Here is an 18,570-nt window from a genome sequence, read left to right as displayed (position 1 = left end):
CTAGAGCAGTTCACATTGAAATTGCCTATAGTCTGACAACAGATTCATTTATCGCAGCCTTTCAGCGTTTCACCAGCCGACGTGGGATTCCTGAAAAGGTATTCAGCGACAACGGATCGAATCTTGTAAGCGGTGACAGAGAACTAAAACAATCAATACAAGAATGGAACCAGTCAAAAATAGGACAATACACGGTTCAACATGAAATTGAATGGCACTTCAACCCTCCATATGCCAGCCATAGGGGCGGTGCTTGGGAGAGACTGATTCGGTCAACGCGTTCTATTTTAAAGGACATCGCTAGAGAGCAACTACTCACAGAAGAAAAACTGGCGACGTTAATGGCGGAAGCTAAGAGAATAATGAATGATCGACCGATAACACAAGTGAGTAATGATCCAAATGATCCTATGACACTTACACCTAACATGTTACTATTGTTTAAAGCCAATTCAAGCATGCCCAGAGGAAATTTCAAGAAAACTGATACGTACTCTAAACGATGGTGGAGACAAATACAATACTTGTCCGATGTATTCTGGCGAAGATGGATTCGTGAGTACTTACCTAAACTCCAGATATGTCAGAAATGGCATAGAGTGAAAACTGATCTACGTGAAGGCGATGTCGTACTTGTTGCTGATTACAACGTACCAAGAGGGCAGTGGCCGCTAGGCAGAGTTACCAAACTATATATTGGTCGGGATGGGCATGTACGTAGCTGTGTGGTAAGGACTCGTAATTCAGAATCAGTTAAACCTATCACTAGACTATGTCTGTTAGAGAGTTCACAGTAATGTTTACAGTCAATAACTCGGATTACGCTTTACGTATATACTATTAAGTAGGTACTCAGATAATTGTGACTTGTAAAACAATGACATTTTTTGTTTATATCTATTAAACTTTAGGCTTCTACTGTAAGCTGTTTCCACATGTATAAAGACACATGTAACGCTAATTGAATTTTAATTGGCAATAAGGATATGTTTTTGGGGTTTTTTTTATGAATCAGTATATAGACATGTTTTATTTGTAAGAGTTGCTAACAAAAGTACATGTATTTGATGAAATTTAAGTAATTTCATGACGGGGACTGTAAGAACCTGACGTTCTGAATATTAAATTGTATCTATTGTTTTATTCATGGCGCTAAATGTGACGTTTGGCGTCAATTTGTACGTGACGTCCAGTATACGTCTGACGTCGTTTCCGCCCGTTAGTTTTGTTATAGTTTAAACGTGAGTTAAGGAGCTTGGATGAAATTTACTTTGTTAAAGTAAATTTATTTGAGATACTAAAGTTGGTAAGGTTTTGTATTTTTTATCCAGAAATAATTGTTATCATTAAGTAAATATTGTTATTATTTAAAACGTCCATTTTTGCAGTAAAGAATTGATTTATTATTTTTATTAAATGTAATTTTTGAATGTTTGTATGAATGCTGTTTTGTATAAATTTCTTGTAAGTTTGTTTGAATATCTGTTTTTAAATTTATTGTAGAGAATCGGCATTTACGGCACATAATTGTCAGAAAATAAATGATAGAAGCCGCATATCTCGCTTGTGTATGAGTAAGAATCCCGAGTCCCTTACAATTATACCTCACAGAAATGTCCAATGCAAATTTCCCATTCGTTTAACTTGAATAATATATCATATTCCCCAGTTTTTTTTTATATCTCCTGCGCAAAATCGTTATTTTCAATTTCTGCGCATGTGATATGATCCATAATTTCATATCACATGCGCAACAGCGCTATTTTGTTTCTCGCGCATGTGATATTATTTTCTTCATATCTCCCGTTGAGAGATTAATACTTTCGCATTGATTAAAGGACTACTTTCAGACGCGACGCTTATAAAATTTAATACTTTAGAATTAAGTTACCTTTTTTGGTGTTCAGGCATGTGTGAACCCGGTCGATTCTTCTTTTTTTAATGATTTTGTTCTAACTGCAAAACATAATTTTCGAAAACAACTTTTTATCAAATATTGAATCAAAACTATCACCATCAGATTGGAAATAATCTAACTAAGAAAATGAGTGCTCACACTTACATGTTTCGTTTAGAAATAAGAAAGTTATCTCCGTTTTTCGAATGTTACTGCTGTCGATTTCAGCATTGACGCAATATTGAAATATGCGCATATGTCGGCGATATGTAAACGTCTCGACTAAATCTTTTGAAACAAGTCTTATTTCACAGCAAAGTCGCCACAATTTCTGAGTACTCCTTAAATCTCTCTTCGTTATTTGGTTAGTAATTACTTTTTAATGTTAAGTAAATCATATAAATAATTGTGGTGATTTTTCAGTAAATGTTTTGAACTTTAGTTATTGTCGGTATAATAAAATAAATATTGCATTCCTGAAGGGGTGATATGAAAAATGTTTACCCCTCGAAATATGAATATAGACCTCGACGCTCAGGAATGCAATATTTATATAAAAAAGCTGGTTCTCAGCGTGCAAATGCAATTGTAATTTTAGCGATTTTATCGTTTTATCAAAATCGGCTAATTACTGAGAAATAAACTTTTTCGCCTTTAAAATCAAGTAGATCTCGTTTTGTTTTTCCATCTCTAATTGGCCAAAGGTGTTATTTAGTTTAAATCATTTGGTCTTAATGTATTGGATTCTGATAGGTTTATTTCTGTAATTCTATATTTTATATATAGTCATTGGTTAGATGACGCCAAGAAATACTAGTAAGTTTTCTAAATGACTTGTTACACCAAAAAGGCAGTGTTCCTAGTGTTAAATATGAAGTAGTCCAAAATGTAGCTCCATGTAAATGGAATATGGCATTATGAGGCGTATAAGGATGTGGCAGTTTCATTGATGGCTTAGTTTTATTGGTTATTGTATTGAAAAAAAGATCTAGACCACTTTCATTGTGAATTTGCAGGTTTTACATTTATTCACTGAGAAAATGTCTACATACGCATAATTGCTAAACAGCCATGTTGGGTATCTATTTAAGTAGGTCACGTTTGAGTTTGATACTTTTCTGATTGATATATACAGTGAAAAGCTACAACTGAAATACAAGTTTTTATCATAGCATTTTATGTTATCCAGCAAGAGTAAGTTGAAACAAAAAGAGTTAAAAATATCAATATTCACAAGTTTTTAAAGGGCCCCTAACTTTTTTCTCTCCATTTTGAAGCATTTTTGTGTCATTGAAGCAGAAAAATATTTTTAAAATGTTAACTACAGATTTTTTTTCAACATGTAAAAATGAAACGGATTTTTTGTGACATTTATGCTTGCATAATACTGAAGCACCTGAAATAACATTAAGGTGGGATAATATATGTTTGATAAGGTGCCCCTATTTTTTCATTTTTTCTTAATTTTAGAAAAAGAATAAAATGCCCTTTTAAATAAAAACTAAAGTTCTTCAAGCTCAGAGTATGAAAAAAATGTTTAACTGTAGAAAAAAACAAATGATCCTACATACTTAACAAGATTTAGATGTCATAGAACTGAAACTGTTTCAATCAGTTGAAAAGAAAATGCGTTTGAGTTTCAAGATATAAATACAGACATATTATATTAAGGGTTCGGAGTAAAAAAGAAACAATTTGCAGTTAAAAACTTCGGAGACAATTAAAAAGCGGGAATGTTTATATTCTTATCAAAGACGTGTCAGTTTAAGTTTCCTCGTACAAATGCAGTAATATTTCATATTCTTACGGACAAAATAATGAGTTAAAGCATATTGTTCAAATAGACCAGTTTGCATTTCGCATTTCAAACCAGGAAAGATAGATACTGCTGGACATGTAGATCTATACATAGAGCTCTGAATTCGGCTACCCATATCGTGCCTCAGTCAGAGCTCTATTCCCTTCCATTCAAAAATATGCAATATAAGGTTTCAGCTAGTGTATGTTCTATATACGCATTTTGCCAAAAAAATTTTTACTTCGCTAACTGATTGCCACTTTTTCTACATTTCTATGAAGTCGACTCTTTCCGCAATGTTCGGATGATTACTTTTAGTTGTGTTTTCCGTATCAATCGCGCATCCAAATCGATGCGGGACGCCATGTTGAATTTGACAACAAGGTATCATGGGAAATATGCAAATTAGGTAGGTCAATGAAAATGTTAAGTAATTACATAGTCGCGGGATAATTACGGGAAATGAATCAAATTCCACGTCTCACGAGCGGCTCGAAACTAGTTTTGATAGTTGCGAAAAAGTCCTGTTCTGAATAAACAAAAGTTAAAAAGAAATTTATATGAACATTTATAAGGTAAACTGACTCACTGTTAATCTTCCAAAGTTGTGATCCCTCCAAAATTTACAATTCACAAACAGATTTCATTTTAATTGTCTGTCTCCTCGACGACATCATAAGTCGGACTTCGTCGATCATCTCGATGAAATCCAGGCACCGATCGCACCATGCTCTTGAAACGATGATTCATTGAATTCAACATCATTTCCAAAAGCATGGTTCAAAGATAACCTGTAGTTTAGTATCCTTATTGAATTATTTCCAGTACCTTTAGCAATCATTTTCCCAACAGTTTTAATAAATAAATAAATAGAATATGGTTATTCTCTATGTTCGCGTCCTTGTTGATACTGTTTCACTTCTCCGAAACGGGTGACGTATGAGACAAATGACGTAAGAAGGCCGAGAGCTTCATGCAAATTTACATGAGGCGCATTCGGGTATACTGTACTCAGTATACTGAACTTCTACAACAGATTGTCAATTTGTCAGGGCTCTTTCTCCGGACAGTTTATTTGTAACATACTGGTAGACATGTTACGTAGTTGTCTAGAAATATATTACAATTCACTTTTTAATAGAGGAGGCGAGTTCCATTTTGAAGAAGCAGTCCATCTTGATAAAGAAATTGTATTTTATAGTTTGGCCTTTAGAAAAATATTTGTTTCCGGTAACATGCTAAAAATATTAGGGTAGGTAAATCTAGGTCAGATTTTTGTTTGGGATTTTTTTTATTAAGGGAGATTTTTCGGAAATTATTTTTTTGTCAAAAACTAGAGTATCAGCATCAGTAAATTGATTTCTGACATCATTGACCATGTTTAAAGCATAAAAAGTGCATTCTCCAAGGCCATAAAAACATTTAGGGTCGGACCAAAAATTTTTTTATGCGTTATCATGCCTTTACTTAATTTTCGACTCGTAATATTACATATTACACATATGTGCATAGTATAATAAATTATGAGTCAGTAAGGTTTAAAAAATGAAAATATGAAAATTTAGGGACAAGTAAACATCGATGTTTAATTTCTTGTAGATCTAGGACGTTGAATAAATGTCTTGGTTATTAAGAATGAAACTATAAAAAATAATCACTGTACAGCTGAACTTATTTTCATGTTGAACAGAAGTCACTTAAGTCAGTGATATTAACGGTTACTCCCCTCCCCCTCCCCACCCGCACACATATACACGCCCGGACGCTCACTTTCCCTCAAAGTTCTGCGTCTTTGAGGCAAGGAACCTTGCACTATTTTCACACATATATACATTTTTTCTTTAACATGATGTTAGCCAGCCCGCCTAGCTCAATAGGGAGAAGAACGCAGATCTCCGGATCTCGGGATCAGGAGTTCGAGTCCCGGGCGAGGCGTATGTTTTCCGTGACGATCAACATGTCTTGCTCATAGAATGGGGAGAGACATGTAATTCTTAGTACCGTTTATGCTATTGGTAACCTCAAAATTTTGGCGGCAAATCTGTACGTGTCTTCCATGCGACCCCTTCGTTAATGACCGCCTGCTTATTTAATTTTAAATTTATGTGATTTTCCCGTCCTAATTTGAAAATGTTAGTATACAAGTATGACTTTAAGAGAACGGAAATTTCCATAGAGATAGTGCAAGTTTATTCTAATCATATTACATAATATTATACATTATTTGCAATTTCCCGAGGGATTGTTTATGTCCGAGTCCATGAGACATTCTGCAGATGTTAACACACGGAAACATGTTTTAATTTTACTCTTATTCTGGTATTGGATGAAGTATTTAAAAACAATCGGCTTCTCTCAGACGAATATGCTTTAAATTATCGTTCCTGTGTCGTAAACACAATTTACAATTAATTACGCACCAGTCTATAACGAAGACGTCACCGTCGAGGCGCATAGCGCTGACAGCCGGTAGGTATGGAGGGGACCTCTGCCCATATAAGGGGCTTGGGGTTAGGGGGTCTCTCGCCTGGATATTTTTTTAATACAGACTGGTGAGAGTATAGGTCACTTCTCATTCAACGAGGTTGAGGGAGGGGGGAGCACGAGCTGGATCCGGGCCTCAAGTCCGTATCTGACTGTCATTAAGACAAGTGAATGGTGAAACAAATTTTACGTTTTTGATGTAAATTGGTAGGGGTGAGTTATGTCAGTTTCTGTATTTACTTTATAAATATAAATTTATATAATATTTCTAACCGTAGACATCGATTTCGAAGAGTCAATGGTTATGAAGTTTGAGCACACAGCGCTTGCTCCTGCCCTAATGCACCTGTCAATATTTTGCCCGTCCGTGGGGGCGGCGGGCTGACCCAGGGGAATTTGACATTTCAAAAATTTTGTTGACTAAATCCCCACCCCAGAGACAACCGTTTTGTCTAAATCCCACCCTAGAGCCTGGTTGGTACATCAAATGTTTGTCAAATTCCCGTCTGTCGGGAATGGTCTTCTGTCTAAAGTCCCGTGTATGCCCGCCACTCCCCCGGGCGGGCAAAATATTGACAGGTGCATAATATCATGTTACTCAAACTCCTGATGGAAAACAACTTGATGTCAACATCTTCGTAAGGGGAGCGCTGGTCTAGTGGTTAAGGTGTCGGTCGCAGTTCATAGTTTCAAGCCCAACTGAGGTCACGACCGCATCTTCTCATATATGACACTAGTAGACTTGCTTTTTCAGGAAGCGTACTCGAGAGTTGGTCAAATAAACTTGAAGCTTTTATCAAAATCGAGTTCAAATAAATTTGTTTTAACTAACATCTTAGTATATTATGAAAAAAATCAATTACATGCTTCCCTCAGTTGTTTATAAATTTACGGTACTGGTAAGATGCGTATCATAAACAATAAACCCGTTAAGTGCCTCATTTTCTTTACACGCATAATTATGACCCTGGTGATTTATGGTCAATCAAGAATCAAGAGCAGGCACTTTTACCATATCCGGATAGTAACACAACAGATTAAAAAAAACAACATTCATCACTATTTTCTGATTAGATCTATCTTTAGAAATAAAATTAAGGTTTTATGTTCTACAACAGACAGGATTTCCCACCACAATTTCAAAAAACCCGTGGGAAACCGCACGTTTGACCCCAGTGATTTGCATATTTGTGACGTCATTACAATGTAGAGAAATTCCTAAAATGGCGGCCGCTGTTTGAAAACATGACAGAATCACAGCGGCGAAGAAAACGTTTTTCTTGCAAATTAGAAGCATCTACACTGATTCAAATGGTATTCAATATAAAAAAAGGACAATTTATGTTTATTTATTTCTATACAAAATTTTCCGAAATCCTTGCGTGGAGTTGCATTGCACATTCTAAATTCTCCTTCTTATATTGACATTTTTTGACAGGAGTGGCCTATGACGTCAAACGGCAGCATGTCAATACATGCGATCAGCTGTTTAGACGGCATAGAGGCTATGACTACTGGACATGGTGCTCCGTGTTTTCAATTCTAAACAACTTTAGACGTTATCTTTGTCTAAATACATATTACACTGTGCTGTTCCTTCAGAGCACACAATGTCTCTGTAAAATGACTTGAGATTTTGTCATCTTTAATGCTTTTTAGTATAAACTATCACAAGTTTATGTGATTTTTCAAAGACTTATGGACTTGTGAAAATAGGATTTACTTTGCTAGATACTTTTAGGAACCCGCGCACGAGAAATCAATGCTACACTATGCATCCTGTTAAACGCCTTATGGCAATATGATCCAATAATTTCAGGCAGTTACCAATTGATTTAATGTTTATAATCTTTGTCACGGAGTTAAATTGCAAAAATAATATACACAATGGCAATAAGCAAGCAAACGTTAGAGCAAACAAGACTTTCAGGAAATTATCAGATTACTTTTAGTACTTAAATGTCAACATTTATCAAAATATTATTCTTTTTTACAAATGTAAACCTAAATAACATGTCGTTATATGTACTATAAATTAAACAGTTAAGGATAATTGAGGACAGGGAATTTTTAAAGTACAATTTCAACAATATCTAGTAATAGGCCTTTCTAAATCATCTCCGGGGATAAATGCTAGCCTCGGTAGCCTAGTGGTAGAGCGCCCGTTTCTAGAGCGGGAGGTCATGTTTTCGATTCTTGGCCGCGTCATACCAAAGACGTAAGAAATGGTACCAGTAGTTTCCTCGCTTGACATTCATCATTTAGAGGATAATAATAGGACTGGTCAGCCCAGTGTCAGTATAATGTGACTGGGTGGGGTATCATTTCACGTGTCTACGGCGTGATATTCCAGTGAGACAGCACTATAAAGTTGGTCATTGTGCTCACTGCTACAAGTAGACACCGTCGTTTATATGACTGAAAAAGACGTTAAACCCGAATACAGATGCTAGCTCTTACGATGGACGAGGTAATACAGTAGTAGATAAATTTACTATAGAGCTAATTTATATTCTATATAAAATTAACAATTTTTTGAGAGCTGTCACACATAGCCAGGTCCATTTAAAAACAAATACTAACCGCATGTTCATAAATTACCTATAAACCACAAAAACATTAAGAAAAGTAGCGGTCATGTATCTTCTATGAGATACTTTTTGTCGGAGAGGTAAACACCTGCTAGTAAGTGGGTAATACTATGAACACACGTTGGATAAGGTTTGTTTTCATGTCTCTAATTTAAAATATCTTCTTGCAAATGCTACTGAAATGTCAAGTATAGATCCACAATGAAAGAAAAACAGAAACTTGCTTACATAAAATATGAAAATGCCACTTTCACTGGGGAAAAGTTTAGAATTTTTTCTTTCGCCATTATCTGACTAGCCCGGAAGTGATGCTTGATTATCTATTTAGTACTATTGTACCATAAGCATGAAACTACATTATACTGTACATTGAAACTGTATTATAACTGAATATAAATAAAGAACAAGATAGAACGGTTTTGTGCTCAGCCCCATTTTTGTAACGAGTAGATTGCAGTTTGCTTTAACATTTAAACTTCTAATAAATCGTGTAGGTATGCAAAATTCGAAATAAACGGAGATGTAGCTACCATTTACATTGAATTTGTTTTGTTATGTCAAGCCTTGTAAGATTTTAAATCAAAGAAGCCTTCACAATTTGTAACAGATCGGTACCCATACCTATATAAAAATACATTCTTTGCTCGTTTGGGTGAGAAACTTTGAAAGCAATGACGTAAATGTACTTTTTAACGACACGTCATCTATTAATATGATGTCATTAGTGACGTAACAGTCCTGATAGGAAATTTATACGCTGATACTGAAAATATTGACGGATGTTCAATTTCGACTGAACGGAGCTGAAAAAAAATCGGTTAATTCATCCATTCGATAGGTTCTGCTGTCATTTGGGTAAAATGCGACTTTTGGTTTCAGGGTTACCTTACTGAAACCGTTACAGCTAAATGAGTTTACTTCAGATTTCAGTCTTTGTTATGTTTTATTATTAAAAAATAATCATAAAACATTGGGTTCAAATTTCATTCGAAGTGTTAGCAGAGACAGAAACTTAAAAAAGTAGATGCGGAGGTATATGTGTTTTGTATAAAATCTTACATAGTTCAATAGTTTCTGCAGAATATTCAAACAACAAATTTTCCAGTTTATCATCTTATTGGATGTTTACTAAACTTATGTAAATAAGTAGATTCTAATGTAATAGGTAATGTAGAAATCAAAGAAGCATCGATAAAGACTTACACAATTGCATTTTTAAGCCGAAAATTTGAGTAGGCGTAAAGTGTTCCAATTTTTTTTTATAGCTTGAAGATAATTAGAAATAGTAAATGTTAGTCTCAGGGGAAATTAAGGTAGTCACATGAAGCGTGCCTGGTAATCTTAGACATTAAACAACACATGAGAGATGCGACGTCTTTCCATTATGTATCATTATTATTCTACTAAAGAGATTTTAAAATTTAGATAATTACATCTCATGCTCAGCGTTTTTCTATCAAATTATTAAGCATTGTGTTTTAAGTATCTCAGATTACATGTCTGCTGTAATTACTTTGGTAGAAGCTTACTAGTATTGCAACATCTATAGAATTCGGTTACATTTCCTACGCTTATCTTAATCAAACGATGTTAGCAACAATTGATTATTAAGTTTAGAGGCTGGAGGGCATTGACAGTAACATGTGTTTCCACTGCCTTCCGTGAACAGGCTCAATCAAACCGACCCTGCAACATTTTCATTTTTGTCGGATGGGCGACCTGTAGATTTTTCCACGTTTTAATCACAGCAGCGTTGTTTGTGAAATGTTGCAGCCGTTAATGTTATAGTTCTATCTTTTTCAGATCGTTCAGCACGGAATTTATGTTGTGTTAGTAGCACTATTTAGATTTTTAGCTTTAACATTTCGGCCTTGGTAAATACAATACTTCTGCTTCTTTGTTTTGGGTATTGTTAAATAACCATTTAGATATAGTGCAAGATTTTTTATTTTATCTTTTGGCAGATTGTGTGATAAGCAGACACCATAACAGTTACTTTGGATCACCTGACTTAATTCTAGCATGTTTAGTTCTGCCTACTGTTTTCTCAATTAGGGTTAATCCATCATTTCTACTGAGGATCCGCTTTTTATAAGATTTCACCAACGCTGTATCAACACATCTGAACATGTCTCAATTGTATTTTCAAAACTGATACTTTTAACAAACTGGGTCTAGAGGGCGTGGACGGTAGCATGACAAAAATGAAAACATTGCAGGCTCCATTTAATTAAGTCTGTTCATGGACGGTAGTATTCAAGTATATTTTCTTTTTAATGTATTAAACAAAAATACATATCCCATTGTGCTAATCTGCAAAGCAAAGACCATAAATTAAATGGACATGAAACTCTTCGCCAACTATAAACTATAAGTACAATATGGTATATAATGTAAACCAATGAAATTGTAAACAGAAGTGTGCAACAAAAACTGATTTTTTTCTGCCAGAAATTTAAATACGAGATTGTTTATACCTACTTTTTGTGTGTATATAAGAAACATGCAGTAGTTTCTAAGACTGTTTGAATATACAAAGTAAAACAAAATAGTTGTCAATCCCTTGCTTGGAATGCTTTTAATTGAGGCAAAGGATCACATCTTGTATTTTTATTCATTCAAATATTGTAAATGTTTAAAGCACTGTCTTGTAAACAAAACATCGAGAAATAAACTATGTACAACTCGGATCATTACACTTTACGTCGGCTTTTGCATACGCATACACACTGGATAACCGGCTATCCTGACGCCCGCTGGAAATGTAACCCAGCTGGAAATGTTACCCAGCTGTAAATCGGTAGGTAAAGTTTTTCATTTATTTCATACAGCGGCCGTTTTCGACAGTCTTTTTTTCTCGACCATGCCTATTTAACGGCTAATATACTTTTTCAGGAATAACGTAGAACCCGGAAACTTTACACAGGTGTTCCGAAAGGACACATCTGTTAAACCAGATGATAAAAGTTTTCACAGGTTGTTCATAAACAAAGCAATTTGCGCAACACTTTGGATTTTTGCTGGATTTTTTCATACTGAAGAAATTATTAGCGAATATCTCAAAACGTAACGATCGTATTTGGCCCAGAAATTGTAAATGTAAGCCATGGTCATTCCTTGACAAAACTGTCAAGTTGATTTGCAAGAATTGGCTTCGTTTTAATAGAAATAAATGAAAAACTTTACCTACCGACTTAAAGCTGGGTTACATTTCCAGCTGGGTTACATTTCCAGCGGGCGTCAGGATAGCCGGTTATCCAGTGTGCATATGTAAATAGCTGTCATATTAAAATTCACCATATTGAGAATATTTTGTCAAGGTTGGCGAAAATGCCTGACAATGCGAATTGTTTGTCTAATATATGCAAAATATCGGAAAAAGAATACGTTTCAGAAAATTTAAAGTATTTTGAAGCAATAATAACTACTTTGGCAATCGAAGAGAATTGGTGTCCACAGTCGGCAGGTATTGGTGTCAATTTCATAGTGTCCCCGAGAATCAAGTACTCTACGTTTTTTTTTTTTGAAAAGATGGAGAAATTACTGTCATAAACTTAATAGAACTACGATCGTCAGTAGCTGATGGGATTACTTTTGCACGAGTATTCTGTCTGTACAACTTGTTTAAAGCTCAACTGCGTTAAGTATTTTAGAAACCAATTTTTTTTTATTTAATATATATATATATATATAAGTCACTTTACACCAAACACTTTGTCGACCCTAAGATCGATTTTACACCCTAACTATTGCCAAAATAGTTTTACCGATGCAACGAATTTTCCACTTTTTCTTTTTGTCGGCCAGTAAATTACAGTATTTATTTACATTTGTATGACGTTTCGGCAAAGGTTGTACGCATGTATATTGAAAAATAGGTAGACAGCATGTGATTACAGCATTATCGGTTATATTAAAACACATAAAGAAACATCACGCACCCCTCAGTCAGTTTCGTTAATAGAACGTCCTTATACTTACAGGTAAATGGCCCTTGTGTGAAAGGTCATTTTTGATGTAAACAACAGATTTAATAATTTGACATTATAATATCCGCAGTTCATTCCACTTACACGCGGTGATTATAAATACTATCGAGATATGTATTTTGACGTATTTGGGGGAAATATATAAATCTTATTCCGAACCATTATAGTGGCTATAGACTGTCTTTTAATTGGAAATGTTTGCCTTCAGAGAACAGAAGACCACCCTTATGATGCACAAAGGGATAAAATTAATTTTATTTGACTTTGTTTTTTCCATTTTATTGGGTACACATTCAGGATACGGCATTATGTTTAATAATATTTTTTCTTACATAAATCACGAATGTTTGTTCTGTTGGAAATGGATGAAGAAGATTAAATATGAAACTGTAGTTTAACCTTACACAGCGTGCTGCGAAATACTAGTAGCCGAATTTGTGTAGTAACAGATGATCAATTAATTACATTTGAGCCGCACCATGAGAAAACCAACATAGTGCATTTGCGACCAGCGTGGATCCAGACCAGCCTGCGCATCCGCGCAGTCTGGTCATGATCCATGCTGTTCGCTTTCAAAGCCTATTGCAATTAGAGAAACGGATGCACAGGCTGGTCTTGATCCATGCTGGTCGCAAATGCACTATGTTGTTTTTCTCATGGTGTGGCTCATTTATAAAATAGATGTTTTGTTGCAGGCTATTTTATCATGAAATATTTCTAGTCCTATAGATACAGATTTTCATTGGGGTAAAATACCTGTAGTTTAAAAAACAATATGGCATGAAACAATCATCCAATTCATTCACTTAAGCGGAATATACACATAATTATATGTTATTGCAGAAACACATACATTTGCATAAACAGCATAAATAATTTCAGTAAAATCTGTCATTACGTTCACTGGAATATAATAGGGTTATTATAACAGTAGCTGGATCTGGGATGCAGTATTCGGCTCGAGTGGATTTTGCTAGATCGGATCTCACGAGGCGCGCAAGTGTGATCCGACCTTGCAAAATCCACGAGAGCCGAATACAAAGTCCCAGATCCAGCTACTGTTATAATGACCCTTTTATTATATACTTTTACCATTTTGATTCTTGTTTTGTTCTTGAACGAAATCTTCAATGTTTATCGATATTAATTGGAACTTAGTGAAGTTTTTATGTGCGCTATTTATAGAAATATGTCTTGTCATGCATATTAATGAAAATAGTCCGGCAGCATACAATACGGAAGGTACAATACGGAATTCAAAAGGTACAATACGGAATTTTTGTCTGTGTGTTCATTTTTAATTGTAAAATACAAGCCGATTTTTTACAGAACTTATTTAGGTATATAATAAAAGTTTGTATGTAGAGCATTGTTGAGCTTACAGATTTGACTTCTTTACATGTGTTTATAACCATAAATATCACAGTTCAGCATATTATTGTAGTACATAACGAGTGCATGTATATGTAATGCTTTGAGACAGCAAACAAATTGAAAGCTCATATCCTGTTTATAGCTGCAAGGACAATAAATCACAGACACTAAGTAAGGAAATTTTCAAATAATTGTCTACACTTGTTTGACTTTGATAGCCGATATTTCTGATAAGGCCGATCTCTTAACGAGTAAAGCGTGAAAGTGAAACACGCAGTTGTAGGAAAGTGCCAGTCACGTACACTTGCTGTATGGATCACGTTTACATCGATTTTACTTTTACAATTTTGCTTTGAGTCATTTAGACCACCTTTTGTGTAAAAGCCTAGCCCATCGCACACTAGTGTTTACAAGGAACGTTTCTGGCGTTCGGTTCGCAATGCGTTTCGAGATAACTTTTGCACAGCGTGGTTTCCTACGTAGGTACAGCTTACATTCAACACGAAAATGTGGAATAAATTACCTCTGCCGCCACTTCAACGTATGTATTCAACGTCTATTCAGCATATGTAGTGAGGACAATTTCACAACAAAATATTCAAGAAATTGAATAAAAGAAAAGACTGCCCAATTCCCATTCATCTGATATCATGCACATATCATAGAAACACTTTCAATAATATTTCTGTAATAAATACATACATGATACAATGCTTTTCCCTTTGTGAAAATGAAGTATGCACCGATATTTATTCAATTTACGCCGTGAATAATACCTTAAAGTCGTTATAACAAGCATAATTGGTACTAACATGTTGTAAGTCATATAAACGAACCCCTTTCGCAGTAACATTAGAAACATTAACAAAACTGAGACAAATAAAAAAATCACATGTTTCTATGTTATTTCATGTTAACAACATCGCAAATTAAAAATTATTTTAGTTTTCCAAATACAGTAGAACCCAATAATGAGGTCATATAAGGTTCTGAAAAAATGGTCGTAATAGCGAGGTGTTCTTAGTAACAGGTTTTATTTTGCAAAGGATAGGACAATTGAGAACTGTAAAAGAGTGTCTATATTTTCTATACAATATTTAAGTTGATTAAAGAAAATCAGGATTTTATTTCTCTTTTAAAACAAGAAAAGCGAAAAATCACGATATAAACGAAAATGTTACATGCTCGGTTTGATTTAGCCTGTTCGTGGACGGTAGCGCAAATGCAATCTGCCGTCCACGCCCTCTAGCCCCGGGTTGAGCAGAACTCAACATTTACACATGTTATAAGTACCAGAATATAGCAGATGTATTCATACGAAGATGCACATAGCACGTTCATTGATACACAAAGTGCAATTCCATGAAAAACGGTTGAAATAATGACTTTGCCCTCTGAGCAGAACTAAACAAACAGAGATTTAAAGATGCAGTATGAGGTTATTGAGCCTGCATATCAAAGAAACTGCCAAAAGACAAAATTAGAAAGTAGGCACCAACAATACAAAAAGTTTTTAAAGCAGGAATATTGTAACTACCAAAGCTGAAAAATTAAAGTGTACACTAACATAACATAAATGCCGTGCTGAACGATCTGAAGCAGCTCTGATTAAGGTAAGGGGATACTTTTTAGACAATATGTGTGAAATGTCAAAAAAATTGGTCTTATTAGTTAAGTTATGCGCTCATGTGGAGCTGAAACAGGTGTTTTAGCGAATAGCGGGGTGATCTTTGCAAAGGGGCTTGCGAACATTGAAAAGATGAAATTAGTCTGTTCTGGAACAAGTGGTTTTAAAAATTAGATGCGCTTAATTAATTTTAGAGGTGATCTTAATGAGGTGTTCTACCGTATCAACTATGATAATATCTTTGTTCAGTTGTGATGACACAGTTAAGAAATGAAATGTATTTTTTCGGTATTCATGCGAAATGAACGACAGAATAGAATCGGCAAATCGCTAGCGATTCATGTTTAATTTACCGATCGTATTCTGTCGTTCATTTCGCATGAACACCGAAAAAATACATTTCATTTCTCATATAGGGCGAATGTAAATATTTGTTCATAAACATTAGTTTAAATAATCACTATGCTGTTTTGTAGGGTAATTTATATTCTCCTTTTATAAATATTTACATCCGCCCTATTCATTTCCATTGAAACTTTTGACGCTCATTTTATATGAACAGCAAAAGGAAATGCGCGAAAATTACGTCATCGCTGCTTAGTGATAACCGACCGCTGTTTTGACGACGTCCGCGTATAGTTAGGGAGAACGTTCCTTAGATGACGTCGCAGTTGTTCCGTCTGGTGAACAGAATGGCCGGGAAGCTGATTTTAATGCTAAATGCTACAAATTATATACAATTCATAATATTATATAGTTTACAAATGGGAAGGAAATATAATTTAAATATAAGAAATGAAACTATTTTTTTCGGTGTTCATGCGAAATGAACGACAGAATAGGATCGGCAAATCTATGAATCGCGTCATTTCTTAATTTATTACATTTACTTTGTTTGACTGGTCATTCAATTATTATGTAGATTTCGAACGACTGATATAAAAAGCGTATGGTAAAATGTGTGTCCGATATACGCGTATGCTATGTGTTCAATAAAAGCGTATGGTAAAATGTGTGTCCGATATACGTGTATGCTATGTGTCCAATAAAAGCGTATGGTAAAATGTGTCCGATATACGCGTATGGTATGTGTCCGATATAAGCGTATGGTAAAATGTGTCCGATATACGCGTATGGTAAAATGTGTCCAATATAAGCATATGCCATTGGTAACATGTGTCCAAAAATTCAGTTGAGTTGCTTGTTGCACATAAATCTACACGTTGAAAAACTACCAATTACTTTTCATTTTTAATTTGTACGTCTAATTCATATGTGCATTGTAGTAATGCTCATATGACAAACATCAACCGCTTATAAAAATAAAGAATGAAATTTTACATGTACAATGTACTCCTACAAATTTTCCAACTTGCAGAGATTATAATATGACATGATCATTGCTCTTACATATATCATAACATTTTTTTTCAGAATTGTTCATTGTTGTCATCTTTACTTTTTAATCGTTTTTGCAAACTACAGACGTAAAGCGGTCTGAATTCTGTGCAGAATTGCATGTCAGAAAGTGATTATCAATCGGAGCGCACGGCAAAAATACGCAAATTATTGCATGTCCGCACGTATTTAGTGTATAAAATGTACTCTTGCATAAAAACTACTTTTTTACTGGATCTGCCCATGTATTAACGGGAGAAAAATCGTGTGCAAACAAGGCAATTCACGTGCAGTTAATACATGATTTTTATTTTTGAAATGCTTTGTCAGGGATGTAATGTATTTCTGCGCAGATTGACATCTGGTATCTGCGTCTTGATTCTTCCATTATAAACTCTTTTTGTAGTATAAAAGATGCAATCTAATCCATAGTATGTTTTTCTGTATGAGTTACTAAACCCAAACACACTACCCTCAAAAATGTACGTACTCGCTCCACTCTTTGTTCACACCCCGTTTAGAAGTCGGAGTCGATTCTTTTTTTGTTGATAACCGTGAATGTATAAAAATTGCGTGTAACTTGCGCACTTGTTTGTTTTTATGGATCATTTTAATGATTTTTGTACGTATCAGTCGGAATGCTTTTATCTAATTTCGTGAAGAATTTGGATAAAACATTTGAAAGCTTGTCACTACGTTCGTAATCATCCGTACTCTAAATGTTTTCGTACTCAAAATAATTCGAATGTAAAGTTATTACTTTTGAAATTGTGTTCATGTTTACCAAATTTTCAAGTGATATCCGAAAGAAAATGGGTAATTTTAGGTTTGTAATAATGACAGATAAAAAAATCGGTTAAAAACCTTCATTACATGCTACTGGAAGTGTTGTTGATTTCTGGGCCCTGGTTATGGATATCTAAAACATGTTTACCGTTTCCAAGAACAACAGAATGGTAATTAAAAATGTACCGGAATCGTAAAGTCATCACATATGAAAAGAATACATTTAGTCATCGTGTAATGTGTTTATGCAAGAAGAGCGACAATACACGTTTGTTTTGTGTATTAACGTCTGCAGAAGCCCTTGGGATATGTTTGTGACCTCGACCTTCCGTCACGGTCACAAACAATCCCGCGGGCTTCTACAGACGTTAATACACAAATAAACGTGTATTATCCCTACATAATATACTGACTAAAGGTTAAGGTAAGGATTACCATGGTTACAAAAATAAAGATACTTATCATTCAAATCGCTTGAATACGATATATGTCACAGTCCTTTCTAATTGTGGGTTAAGACAGTTGTCATATGTTCAAGATAACACATTGTATATATTACTGGATAACAGGCGCCAATACTTGTTCGGGAAAACATTTCTCTAGTCCGCCGCTGAATTTTGTAATAA

The sequence above is a fragment of the Mercenaria mercenaria genome, chromosome 13 (genome assembly GCF_021730395.1).
Source record: "Mercenaria mercenaria strain notata chromosome 13, MADL_Memer_1, whole genome shotgun sequence".
In the NCBI taxonomy this organism is placed as follows: Eukaryota; Metazoa; Mollusca; class Bivalvia; order Venerida; family Veneridae; genus Mercenaria; species Mercenaria mercenaria.
The sequence above is the reverse complement of the archived record's forward strand: the minus strand, read 5'-3'. Positions refer to the sequence as shown.